Genomic DNA, 13,974 nt, shown 5'->3' with positions numbered 1-13,974 from the left:
TGCGAGGGTGTTTCCAGAGAGATTAGCATTTGAATCAATAGACTGAGTTTAAAACGCCCTTACCAATGTGAGCAAGCATCATGCAACCCCTTGAGGTCCTGACTAGAAGAAAAAGGTAGAGGAAAGGTGAATTCTCTCTCTCCTTAACCTAGAACATCCATCCCTTCTCGCCCTCAGACATAGGAGCCTCTGGTTCCCAGGCCTTTGACTTGAGGAATACATCGGCAGCTCCCCAGGTCTCAGACCTTGTGTTGTTCTTGGTTTTTAGGCTTCCTGACTTGGACAGATTTGTACCACCTGCTCTCCTTGTTCTCCAGCTTGCAGATGGCAGGTTGGGGAACTTTTCCACCTTCTTGACTGTGTGAGTCAATTCCTGTAATACATCTTTTATATAGCCATATACAGTTGACCCTTGAACAATGCAGAGGTTAGAGGTACGGAGCCCTGCACAGTCAAAAATCCACATACAATTTTTGATGCCACAGTTGACACTTTGCCTCCACCAGTTCAACAAACTGAAAATTGGAAACTATTTTGACACACAGTTTGGAATCCATGGTTTGGAATCCATGGTTTGGAATCTGCAGTTGGGAAACTGGAGCTGAGAAACGGGCTGGGAGACAGTGGTTGGAAACGCAAAAAAACTGTTTTCGTTCTTGGTTGGTTGAAGCCTCAGAGGCAAAACTCAGGGACACAAACGGCCAACTATATTTATTGAAAAAAATCCGTGGATGAGGGAACCTCCACAGTTCAAACCCATGTTGCTCAAGGGTGAACACTACATCATAATGGTTTTGTTTCTTTGGAGAACCTTGACTAATACAATCCAGAATATGTAAAAAGTTAACACAACTCAAAAATGAGAAACATGAAAATCCAGTAGAAAAGTAAACAAGCAATTTGCAAAAGAAGAAATATGAATGACAACTAAGCACAAGAAACAATTCTTAATATCATTTGCCACAACAGAGAATGAACCTTACAACTACAATGAAACGCCAGTAAACACTCTTAAAAGTCAATTAAAAATCTTGAAAATGCCAAGTATGTGAGAGGATTTGAATAACTGAAGCTCTCATACTTTGCTTGTGGGAATGCAAAATAATACATTCACTTTGAAAAATAATTTAACATTTTCTCATAAGGTCAAACATAAATTCACTGTAAGATACAGCAATTCTACCTCCAGGAGTTTAGCTCATAAAACTGAAAACACAGCCATAAAAGTGTTATATGTGAATGTTCAAAACAGCTTTTTACAAGAGTCCAAAACTGAAAAGCTTCTCAAAATGCCTGCCAAATTCCAAAAGAAGGATTAAAGAAAAATTGTGGTAAATATATCAATGTAAAAAATTTCAGCCTTTAAATAAACTATGGATATAAAAGCACAACAATGAACATTATAATGAATCTCTAAATAATAGGTGAAATGAGATAAGTCAGACTCACTTACATTACCTATAGGATGATTTCATTTATGTGAAATTCTAAAAAGTGAAAAACAAAACTATAACGAAAGAAAGTAGATTAGTGGTTTTCAGGGTCCAGACCAGCAGCTGAGGGTTGAATGCAAAGCAGCTCAGGGGAACTTTTTGTTGTGATGGACATAGTATACATTATAACTGTGCAGTGGTTACATGACTACATAGATTTATAAAAGCTATTAATCTATAGAATTAAAATGGATATTATGTACCACATTTTTAAGACTATTTCTTAGAGCATTCACAGAAAAATTGAGAGGAAGATACAAGGATTGGATTCATCATATATTTCCTGCCCAAATGCATGCCTAGTCTCCCCAGGTATCAAAACCACCCATGAGAGGGGTACATTTGTTACAACTGATGACCTTACACATCAAATCACCCAAAGTCCACAGTTCATATTACTGTTCATTCTTGGTGTTGTGCATTCTATGGATTTGGACGAATGTGTGATCTCATCATTATGGTATCATACAGAGTAGTTTCACTGGCCTAAAAATCCTCTGTGCTCTGCCCATTCATTCCTCCCACCACTGCTAACCCCTGGCAACCACTGATCTTGCACTGTCTCCATTGCTTTGCCTTATTCAGATGCCATAGAGTGGAATCATATAGTACATAGCCTTTTCAGATTGCCTTCTCTTTCCGAGACAGATTAGCACGCCTGAAGTTTACAAGACAGTGCTATGGTATCAAGACCAGCAGAGGGAAAGGACAAAAAGCAAAATGGGCAAAGGGAGGCTTGAACTACCCCATGTGGAGCTCTCAGGTGCCCTGCAAGGTTGAGAGTGTCTGGGCTGTGCAGCCTGCACTGAGTCATTGGATGTGCTACACTTCAAGAAGGCATCTGCAGGTAACTTCATCTTGCACTTCCCAGCCTCCGGAGCTGTGAGAAATAAATGTCCTTGTGTTTAAGCCACCCAGTCAGTGGTATTTTGTTATAGCATCTTAGGTTCATTAGGACAAAATATCATTTGTGACATAATATTTTTCGTTCATAGGAATAAAAATTTTCTCAATTTTATCAGATTATCTTTCTCAACTTTATTAAAATTAACCCAGACATTTATATTTGATCCTGTCTTATAAACAAGAAAACAGTGTGTAGGTGTGTGTGTGTGTGTATACATATATGTGTGTATGTGTGTGTATATATATACATATGTATGTATATATAATAATTACACTGCAAATTATTTATAGTCTTATTTTTTAATCTGCTTGAGACATAAATCTTCCTAACATCATTTATATCAAATTATCTTTATTTTTAAATTTTTGCCTCATATAGTTCACTGCAGGTGTTGTTAGGTATATATGTTATAGTTATTTTAACTTATAAGTAAATCATGCTTTTATCACTAAAAGTATTCCTCTTTGCCTAAAAAATTGACAAACCATAAATTTGGAGAGATATATTTGTAAATTACATTTTTTAAAACAAATGTGTCTCCAGAATATATGAAGAACTCTTACAACTCAATAATAAGGTAAAAAAAACTAATGAGCAAAATAAATAAACATTCAAACAGAGATATGTGAACAGGTAAAAATCACAAAAACAGTTCAACATCATTAATTATTAAGGAACTGAAACTGCATATTAAAACCACAGACTAGAATGGCTATAATTTTTTAAAAAGATTTTTAATCAAGGTGTGACCAATTTTGTTTACACACTTCTAGACCTATTATAATTAAGCCTTTTTTTTTACAAGCCTGATGCTTACTTTTGCCTATTTAAAGCATAATTTTTCTCCAGACCCACAGTAGCTAATGCCTCTGAAATATACATGTTTCAGTATATTCCTTAAGTAGAGATTTTTTTCTTTCCCTTGCTCCATACTAATCTTTTACACAAGGTTAACATTTTTATATAGCAACAGGAGTATTTTCTAAGTATATTACTACTTGATAATAATGTATGCTATTGAGGATATTAAGAAGATGTTATATACATACTGGCTTTGACAAAACAGACCAAAGAGTATAGAGAAATCAATTCATACCCTGGACAGTTAAAATGCAGAATTTAAGGCATTATGTTTGAAAGAAGAGAAAAAGCAAGATCAACTAATCCCCCAGACAGGGGAAGATTCTTCATAATCAAGAGGAATTGGAATATGGAGATAAAGCAAGAGACTATATCCCTGAGAAATAGTCTCCCTATTGCCAGTCACCCTATGATGATTATGTTAAATTGCAGAAGAAAGAATGAATATCCTGAATAGTTTGGTGTGGTAGGCTGCTTCATGTCCCCTCCGAAAATGTCCACATCTTAATCCCTGGAGCCTATAAATATGTTATCTTTCATTGTATAAGGTGCTCTGCAGTTGTGATCAAGGACCTTTAGATGAGGGTATTACCTGGGTTATCTGGACAGGCCAAATGTGATCATGAGGGTCCTCGTGAGGGGGAGGCCAGAGGATCAGTCAGTAGAAGTTGTGACAATGAAAACAGGAGGTTGGAGTGATTTGAGGAATGGTCACGAGCCTGGGAATAAAGATGATCTATAGAAGCTGAAAAGGTAATACAATAGATTCTCTCATGAGCTCCAGAAAGAACTTGGCCCTCTGAACATCCTGACTTAGATTTCTGACCTCTACAACTGTGATAAATAAGTGACCACATGGTGGCCTAGGCAGTGGATTGAGCAGGTGTGAACGGGTGTCCTTGGGGGGGCGCTGTGGCGGGCCTGCTGAAGAAGACTAGGCCTCGTGAGGTTGACTGTGTGAGTCCGCATGAGAGGCTAAGAATATTGTACACAAAGATTCTTGATGTTCTTGAGCAAATTTCTGAAAATGCAGCATACAGAAGATATACAGAACAGATTACAAGTGGGAAAGCTGGATGTGGTTAAAGCAGAACCAGATGTTAAAAAACTAGAAGACCAGCTTCGGGGTAGCCAAATAGAAGAGGTGATTCTTCAGGCTGAAAATGAACTAAGTCTGGTGAGAAAAACGATACAATGGAAACCCTGGGAGCCTGCAGTGGAAGAGCCTCCTGCCAACCACTGGAAATGCCCAGTATGATCCTCATCAAATGACTTGTGTGTTGAAGGGAAGCTGATGTAATGAAATGTTCTGTTATATCCAAAATGTTGCCATTATTGACATCTTATAATCAAGAGAACTGATGATGTAGAATATATTTAGAAGACTTGTTAAAACTGATAATTATAGTAATAGGGACATGTTGAATCAGTTTTTGTTTCAGCATTCATTCAAATTATTTCAAAGATGACATTTTCCTAAAAAATAGAGGTTCTAGGAAGATAGGAAAGTTAGTTGGAAAAATTTCTATATGGTTCAATGCATAGGCCATATATTTGATAAGTGAAATGTTTTTAGTAGTATCTTTAACACCTTTAATTTATTTTTATTCTGAAGATACCAGAAAGGAACTTATTGCTTAAACAAATGTATAGGCCACTGTTTAAAGTGAAGTAGCAAGAATAAAAACCATTAAATTAGAATTCATGGTACAGTTGAGGAAATTGATTTTGTATTTAAAAGAAAGATTTCTTATAATTGTAGTTGGAAAACTTTTTTTTTTATCTTATTTAAGGAAGTTAGGTTTCGGGTCCTTAATCAAACTACATCAGGATAGAAAGAGACTTTTGTGTAAAGGAAGAGATATTAAGAGTTCCTAAAGTTTATGTGGCATATGGATAGGCTTATATTCAAAACATCTTAGTTGTGTGGTTATAACTTCCAAATGGAATCACTAAGTAATGTTTACTAAGTTTCTAATAGTATAGCTGAGTATCAAACACGATAAAGCTGTTCAAGGAAAGAAGCAATTGATAAGTTTAAGATAAAAAATAAAATTACTTTTGAAGTGTCCTCATCTTTCTTTCTAGCTCCATATTATTTCTAAAAGCTTAATTAAGTTTAGTATTTCTTACCTTCAAAGATGGGGGGGGGGGATTGAGTGCGTGTGTGCTCGTTGCGCTTTGTTATCTCTGTGGCAAAGCAGAATCTTTCAGAATGAGGAAAAAAAAAATGTATTTTTCTTTTTCCCAATAAATTACTTCCCTTATAGAGCTGTAAATTGAATGCTAAATAAATATTAAATGAAAAAAATAAATTAATAAATTAAACTGTGATAAATGTGTGTTGCTTTGAGCCACTAAATGTGCCATAATTTCTTACATTATCATTAGGAGCTAACTCATTTGGCTGTACGCTGATTCTAAGTAGAAACTGTTTAGCAGACAAGAGCTTGGAAATCCCTCATGAACTGACTTGGGGAAAGGAAAATACAGTAGAAAATTGTTATTACAGAAAAATAATTCTGAGATTTTTTTTTTTGCTACCTGGCTGTGCAGATGCTAATAATAAAAATAAAGTTTAATTAGAGAAGAGACAAGGACTTTGCCTTACTTAGCAGAGTTTCATTCCTGTTAGTCTAATACATTTTTTGGATTGTTAATTTAAGTTTAAATTTTGAGAAAACAGATTGTTTAGTTTTGTCTTAAAAAAGTTAATTTTCTCTCAGACATTTAAAAAAAGCAATACGTTAAAATATTTAAACCAAAACAAGCTCTCCTAACAGTAAAAATTTTCTCTCTCATCAGTAGACTGGGGTAACTTGGTACATTTTGGTAAATAAGACACTTAGAATTTAATTTCCAATTAAAAGAAGAATCCCCATGAGTTCCCTGAATGTCTTGTTAAGATTAAATCTTCAATGACTGTATTTGCTCCTTACTGTGTTCTGGAAAGCAGATTGTTTGCTACAGTGAAGTGGCAATTTCTACAGCAACACAAACAAAAGAGATCTCAGTAACAAATAATCTTACTTGATTAAGACAAGAAACCAATCAATATGCATACATGCTATTAAATAATTAATAGGTATCTTTAACTTATTTTAGCTTTTTTAAAATCTATATAAGATAATATATGAAATATTCATTTATGAATATCCCAATGCTTTTTTTATTCCTGTCAGCAAAAATATACATGATGTCCAATCATTAGGAACTTAGACCTATCAGCATTATTTATATTTTAAGCTTTACTTTGTGTCTCTGAAATAATAATGCTCTATTATTTGTTATTGACCATATTATCTATTTATTTATTACCCCTCCCATGCAAAACAACAGTGATACTTAAAAAATAAAATCGGCCCTGGCCGGTTTGGTTCAGCGGTTAGAGCGTCGGCCTGCGGTCCTGAGAGACCCGGGTTCGGTTCCCGCTGGGGGCATGTACCTCGGTTGCAGTTTGTCCCCGGCCCTGGTTGGTCGTGCGGGTGGCAGCCACTCGATGTGTTCCTTTCACATCGATGTTTCTCTCTCTCTCTCTGTTCCTCTCTCTCCCTCCCACTCTACCTGAACAAAAAATGGAAAAATGTCCTCGGGTGAGGATAAAAAAAAAATAAAATAAAATAAAATCGTAAGTCCTACAATGACTTTTCAGTTAATAAGATTCGAGATTACTTGAAACCTGCCTAGAAACTACCTTATCTTGTAGTACTTTCCTAAACTTTAGCCACACTGAACTTCTATCTGCTCAATTTTAACTTTTTGTTATGTTTGTCCACTTTTCTGTGTTCAGATTATTAAACTTTTTTAGTATACAGTACACACAAACCATTTTAGTATTACTTGAAATATTAAATTATTAATTTTAGATGAACACTACATTTTCAGAAAATCTCAAATATGCACTTGAAACTTTTAATTTTGTTTATAACGTTATAAAATAACATTCTATATCTTAGTGTGTAGCAGTGTTTACTAAAGATAATGTTATCTTAATAACATAATCAGATCATCTTTTGCAGAGAATAATAATAAAAAATCAGGAGTTTGTCGCCAAGGCCCGCAGCGGGTGTTGACGTGATGTGATTTCTGCCTAGTGTTCTGAATGTAAAAGTGAAAAAATTCAATGAGGCGCGGGTAAATGGCGGGAGTAACTATGACTCTCTTAAGGTAGCCAAATGCCTCGTCATCTAAATAGTGATATGCATGAATGGATGAACGAGATTCCCACTGTCCCTACCTACTATCCAGCAAAACCACAGCCAAGGGAACGGGCTTGGCGGAATCAGTGGGGAAAGAAGACGCTGTTGAGCTTGACTCTAGGCTGGCACGGTGAAGAGACAGGAGAGGTGTAGAGTAAGTGGGAGGCCCCTGGTGCCCCTCCAACCCACGAGAGGGCAGGGCGGGGTCTGCCGGCCTAGCATCCTTATCTAGACTCACCAAGAAACAGAGAGAACCCAAATACACAAAATCAGAAATGAAAGAGGTGAAGTAACAACTGACACCACAGAAATACAAAGGATTGTTAACGAATATTATGAACAATTATACGGCAACAAATTGGACAATCTATAGGAAATGGGCAAATTTCCAGAAACACATAATCTTTCAAAACTGGACCGGGAAGAGATAGGAAACTTGAACAGACCAATAACAACTAAGGACATTGAAGAGGTAATCAAGACTCTCCCAGCAAACAAAAGCCCAGGCCCAGATGGCTTCACAGGGGAGTTTTACCAAACATTCAAAGATCTAATACCCATTCTGGGTATTTCAAAAAATTCAAGAAGAAGGAAGACTTCCAAACTCATTTTATGAGGCCAGCATTATTCAAATTTCAAAACCAGAAAAAGACACTACAAAGAAAGAAAACCACAGACCAATATCCCTGATGAACATAGATGCCAAAATCCTGAACAAAATACTAGGAAATCAAATCCAGTAATACATCAAAAAAATTATTCACCATTACCAAGTGGGATTCATCCCAAGGATCCAAGGCTGGCACAATATTCGCAAATCAATAAATGTGATATACAACATAAACAAAATGAAAGATAAAAATCATATGATTATATCAATAGATGCTGAAAAAGCATTTGACAAAATCCAGCACCCATTTCTGAAAAAATGCTCAGCAATTTGGGAATAGAGGGGTTATATCTTGACATAATAAAGGCTATATATAAAAGACCTACAACCAACATCATACTCAATGGGCAAAAATTAAAAGCATTTTCCTTAACAACAGGAACAAGACAAGGATGCCCACTTTCGCCACTCTTACTTAAAATAGTACTGGAAGTCTTAGCCACAGCAATTAGACAGGAAGAAAAAAATAAAAGGGAGCCAAATGGGAAAGGAGGAAGTGAAACTGTCATTATTCGCAGATGACCTATACATAGAAAACACCAAAAAACTTCATCGAAAATTTACTAGATTTAATAAATGAATTTGGCAAAGTAACAGGATACAAAATTAACGTCAAGAAATTGACGGCATTCTTATACACCAATGATGAACTCACAGAAAGAGAAACTAAAAAACAATCCCATTTACCATCGTGCCAAAAAAATTAAGATACCTAGAAATAAACTTAACCAAAGAAATAAAGGACCTATTCACAGAAAACTACAGGTCATTAAAAAAAGAAATAGAGGAAGATATGAAAAGTGGAAGCACATACCTTGTTCATGAATTGGGAGACTTAACATCTTCAAAATGTCCATATTACCCAAAGCAATCTATAGATTCAATGCAATCCCCATCAAAATACCAACAACATACTTCACAGAACTAGAACAAATACTTCCAAAGTTCATATGGAACCAAAAAAGACACCGAATAGCCACAGCAATCTTGAAAAAGAAGAACAAAGTTGGAGGAATCACATTACCAGATTTCAGGTTATACTACAAAGCCACTGTAATTAAAACAGCCTGGTACTGGCACAAGAACAGGCAGCTAGTTCAATGGAACATAGCAGAGAACCCAGAAATGGACCCAAGACAATCTGCTCAATTAATATTTGACAAAGGGGACAAGAGCATACGGTTGAGTAAAGAAAGCCTCTTTAATAAATGGTGTTGGGAAAATTGGACAGCTACATGCAAAAAAATGAAACTAGACCATCAACTTACACTATATACAATAATAAACTCAAAATGGATAAAGACTTAAATGTGACTCATGAATCCATAAAAATCCTAGAAGAAAATGTAGGCAACAAAATTTCAGACATCATATGCAGCAGAATGTTCACTGATACATCACCCAAAGCAACAGAAACAAAGGAAAAAATGAACACATGGGACTACATCAAACTCAAAAGCTTCTGCACAGCAAAAGAAACAACCACTAAAATGGAAAGGCAATCCACTCAATGGGAGAGCATAATTGCCAATGATATATCAGATAAGAGGTTAATTTCCAATATATATAGAGAGTGCTTATACAACCCAACAAAAGGAAGACAAAGAACCCAATTAAAAAATGGGCAGAGGAACTAAATAGACACCTCTCCAAACAGGACATACAAATGGCTAAGAGACATATAAAGAAATTCTCAACATCACTAATCATCAGAGAGATGAAAATTAAAACAACAATGAGGTATCACCTCACACCTGTCAGAATGGCTGCCATCAACAAATCATCAAACAACAAGTGTTGGCGAAGGTGTGGAGAAAAGGGGACTCTAGTACACTGCTGGTGGGAATGCAGACTGGTGCAGCCACTATGGAAAACAACATGGTGTTACCTCAAAAAATTAAAAATGGAACTTCCATTTGACCCAGGGATCCCACTTCTAGGAATATACCCTAAGAAGCCTGAAACACCAATCAGAAGGAATATATGTACCCTCATGTTTGTAGCAGCACTATTTACAATAGCTAAGATCTGGAAACAGCCCCAATGTCCATCAGTAGATGAGTGGATAAAAAAGCAGTGGTACATATACACAATGGAGTACTACGCAGCTGTAAGAAAGAAAGATCTTTTATCCTTTGTGACTACATGGAGGGACCTGGAAAGTATCATCCTAAGTGAAACAATCCAAACAGAGAAAGACAAGTATCATATGATCTCACTTATTTGTGGAATATAATGAACATAACAGTCTGAGGAATGGGGTAGTCCCAGACACGTGGAAGTTGGGTAAAAACTGACAATCCCCAGAAGAGGGGGTTTGGGGGAGAGATAACCACAGAACTTATATGCATGTATGCATGAGCAATGGACATGGCCGACAAAGCTGAAGACAGAGTGGGGAGAGTGGGGGAGGGGGGAAACTGGGGGAAAAGGAGAAACATCTGTAACAAAAATAAATTAATTAATTGAAAAAAATAAGACATTATCAGCAAAACCCCCCCAAAATAAATAAAGTTGTTTGCCACCTAAAAAAAAAAAAAAATCAAGAGTTTGTTCTTTATGTAGGAATAATTAATTTTAATAATACAAACTGTTAATTGACAGAAGTATCAGACATTTCTTATGGAATCAAAACTTTCTTTAGATTTTAGATACAATAATTTTGCTGAGATTCTTAGTCAGTATGCCAGAATATATTCAAGTGGGGTTTTATCTTACAATTTCTGTGGGTATCTATTAAATAAACTTCCAAAATATTTATAATGTATAGTTTGCAAATTTAAAAAAAAGGAATATTGTATTAAAACTTTTTCCCAAATATTTTTGTAATTTTATTTGGTCTTCAAATTGTGGATATAGTCCTAAATTAGAACAGAAGATATGAAGTCAAAACATTCTTATATTTTAACTCTTTGTTAATAAATTAAATATGCTTAAATAAATTAAAAATGTGGGAGTCTAAATAATATGATTGCATCTTTCACTTGAAACTTTCTAAAATGTCATGGTTAGTAACTGAATATTTTTAAAACATACTTGTGAGAGGTTATAATGTTGGAGCCCATTATAATAAGTGTCAAAAAAAGAAAAAGAAATAATCCTTAAAAATATAAATTTTAATAAAATTTCTATTAAAGTACCACATCCATATCAAGTTTACAATCAATAGTCAAACTTGCCCTGGCCAGTTTGGCTCAGCAGTTGGAGCGTCTGCCTGCGGTCCGGAGAGACCCGGGTTCGGTTCCCGCTAAGGGCATGTACCTCGGTTGCAGTTTGTCCCCGGCCCTGGTTGGTCGTGCGGGTGGCAGCCACTCAATGTGTCCCTTTCACATAGATGTTTCCCTCTCTCTCTCTCTCTCTCTCTCTCTCTCTCTCTCTCTCTCTCTTTCTCCATCCCACTCTATCTGTACAAAAAATGGAAAAATGTCCTCGGGTGAGGATAAAAAAAAAAAAAAAAATAGTCAAACTTGTCCCATTGCCCATTCAAAATATATTTGCATAATCAGCATGACTGACATTTAGTTACCTTTTAGATCACTTTAAATATTACCCACCAACTTCTCTTTTAATAGTGTTGGTGTTCATTTTAATCATGTACCACATGAACAAAAAAAAAGTGTAAGTGGTGGCCCCAATTTTATATACAGGGGTGGGCAAAAATAGGTTTACATCTGTAATACAAATAAATAATACTAAAATAAATAATAATATAATTAATAAATAATAATAACTCACAACTCTAAACCTCCTTTTGCCCACCCCTGTATTCTTCACTGCTAATTCTATTTTTTCCTTTTGGTGTTCATGCAACTTCTAACACAATTGCTTATGAGATTTTACTTGCGCACAATAAGCAATAATGAAGACAAGAACGATGCCCATTTAGGTGAATTGCATTTGTTCTTTGCTATTTATTTAAAATACTTAATAACAAACACCTCTTATCATGGAATATATGATGTTATAAATAATGGAGAGATAAAACAAAATAAAAATAAGTATGTAAACTAATTAAAATATATGAAAGTACCTAGAAGTAATCACGTATTTCCAAATGCAAAAATCAGTACCTTTTAAGAGATATGATAGAGTGTCCATCAGATATCTCCTCAAAAGTCAAAATAACCACAATCTGTATGCTTAGCATAGTCATTGTTAAATTATATACAGTTCAGCAAGAAGTAATTTTAAACTATATAATTTAATTGTAAAGCATTCTTGATACATATGAAGACAAGCAAAATCTGTATTTGAGGTCACTATAGATTCCACATGGTCTTATTAAGTGACAAAACATTTACTAGATGAAGGATAATAACTATAATAAAAGCTGGATTCCGTCTTCAGATTTAACTTTCTGTTGCATGTGTTATCTTCCCTGTGGCTTTCTATTGGAAGCACAATTAGTTTATTATTGCTTAACAGCAGGGAGCCTCCTGAAGTTCAATTTCGTGAAGGTCGGAAACACTTTGATTATCCTCCAGGACCCTAGGACTATTGTATAGAACTTTGTTTTAATATTTTTATCTTGATTCAATTTTACAAATTAAACTACATATTAAATACACTATGAAAGTTGATTATTTAAGCAACTCTTGATCTTTTAGGAAGATACAAATGTGTCTGTAGCAATGTACATGGTTCCATGGCAAATTGCAGGTGATGAATATATAATTACTGTGTTTGCCTTTTGAAATCTACACATCAGATAGTCTTTAAACTGGTGCACAATCTACATGCAAAATTTGAATTACAAACACTAATGGTGATCACTGCTACTACCTTTAATATAAATTGTAAATAAATGGTTTTAATAGGAGTCAAAATATTGGATATGAATCATAATAGATTGTTTTCTGTTTGAGCTCATGCACTATAACCCTGTGTGATAGTATTATGTGTAAACTTGGGTAGTCAACAGTACTATTATTTAAGGCATTTTGTAAATGTGGTTAATATCTACTGTGACTTTAAGATTAGCCTCAATAATCTGAGTGGGCCTCATTCAATCAGTTGAAACCCTGAGGAGCAAAACCTGAGGTATCTCAGAGAAGAAATCTCACCTGAGCTTCAGACTATAGGCTGACCCTATAATTTTTTCTTTTTCTTTATTGATTTTAAAGAGAGTAGAAGGAAGTGGGAGAGAGACAGAAACATCAAGGACAGAAAACATTGATTGGCCACTTCCTGCATGCCCCCCGATGGGGATTTGGCCCACAACCTGGGCATGTGCCCTGACCGGGAAGCGAACTGGCGACCTCTTGGTGCATGGGTTGACGTTCAACCACTGAGTCACACCACCAGTCTAACTCTACAATTTTAAAGTCAAGACTGTAACATCAACCCTCTCTGGGTTGTAAGCTTGCAAACTTTACAATAATTTTGGACTTCCAATGGCATGAACCAATTACTTTAAAAAAAGATTTCTTCTAATTATGTCTATAATGTAAAATATAATATACCAATATTATTCATATATGCTATACATATAATTTATATGTATTTCTATTTTATATATATATATAATTACATATACATATATGTTTCTCTGGAGAATGGAACCTACTCTGGCAGCCACTAATCTGTTATCCATTTCTATAGTTTTATATTTTTTTTTTTCAAATCTTTATTGTTGGATGTAAAATGTATTACAGATGTTCCACATTTTTCCCCATTGACCCCCTCCTCCCCACTCCTGCCCCCCTCCCACCTTTTCCCACACTATTGTCTGTGTCCATTGGTTATGCATATAAGTTCTTTGGTTTATTTCTTCCCAACCCCCCAACCCCTTTCCCTTTGAGGTTTGTCAGTCTAGCAATGAATTTGTGATTCTTAATCCCTTCA

General features: G+C 35.3%; 1 pseudogene; it reads left to right on the top strand.

The window, feature by feature from the left end:
- The first annotated feature begins 3,883 nt into the window (after positions 1-3,883).
- Positions 3,884-4,519, top strand: LOC118631465 (annotated as a pseudogene).
- Positions 4,520-13,974: the final 9,455 nt, after the last annotated feature.

Source organism: Molossus molossus, unplaced genomic scaffold (genome assembly GCF_014108415.1).
Source record: "Molossus molossus isolate mMolMol1 unplaced genomic scaffold, mMolMol1.p scaffold_m16_p_16, whole genome shotgun sequence".
Classification (NCBI taxonomy): Eukaryota; Metazoa; Chordata; class Mammalia; order Chiroptera; family Molossidae; genus Molossus; species Molossus molossus.
The sequence above is the reverse complement of the archived record's forward strand: the minus strand, read 5'-3'. Positions and strand labels throughout refer to the sequence as shown.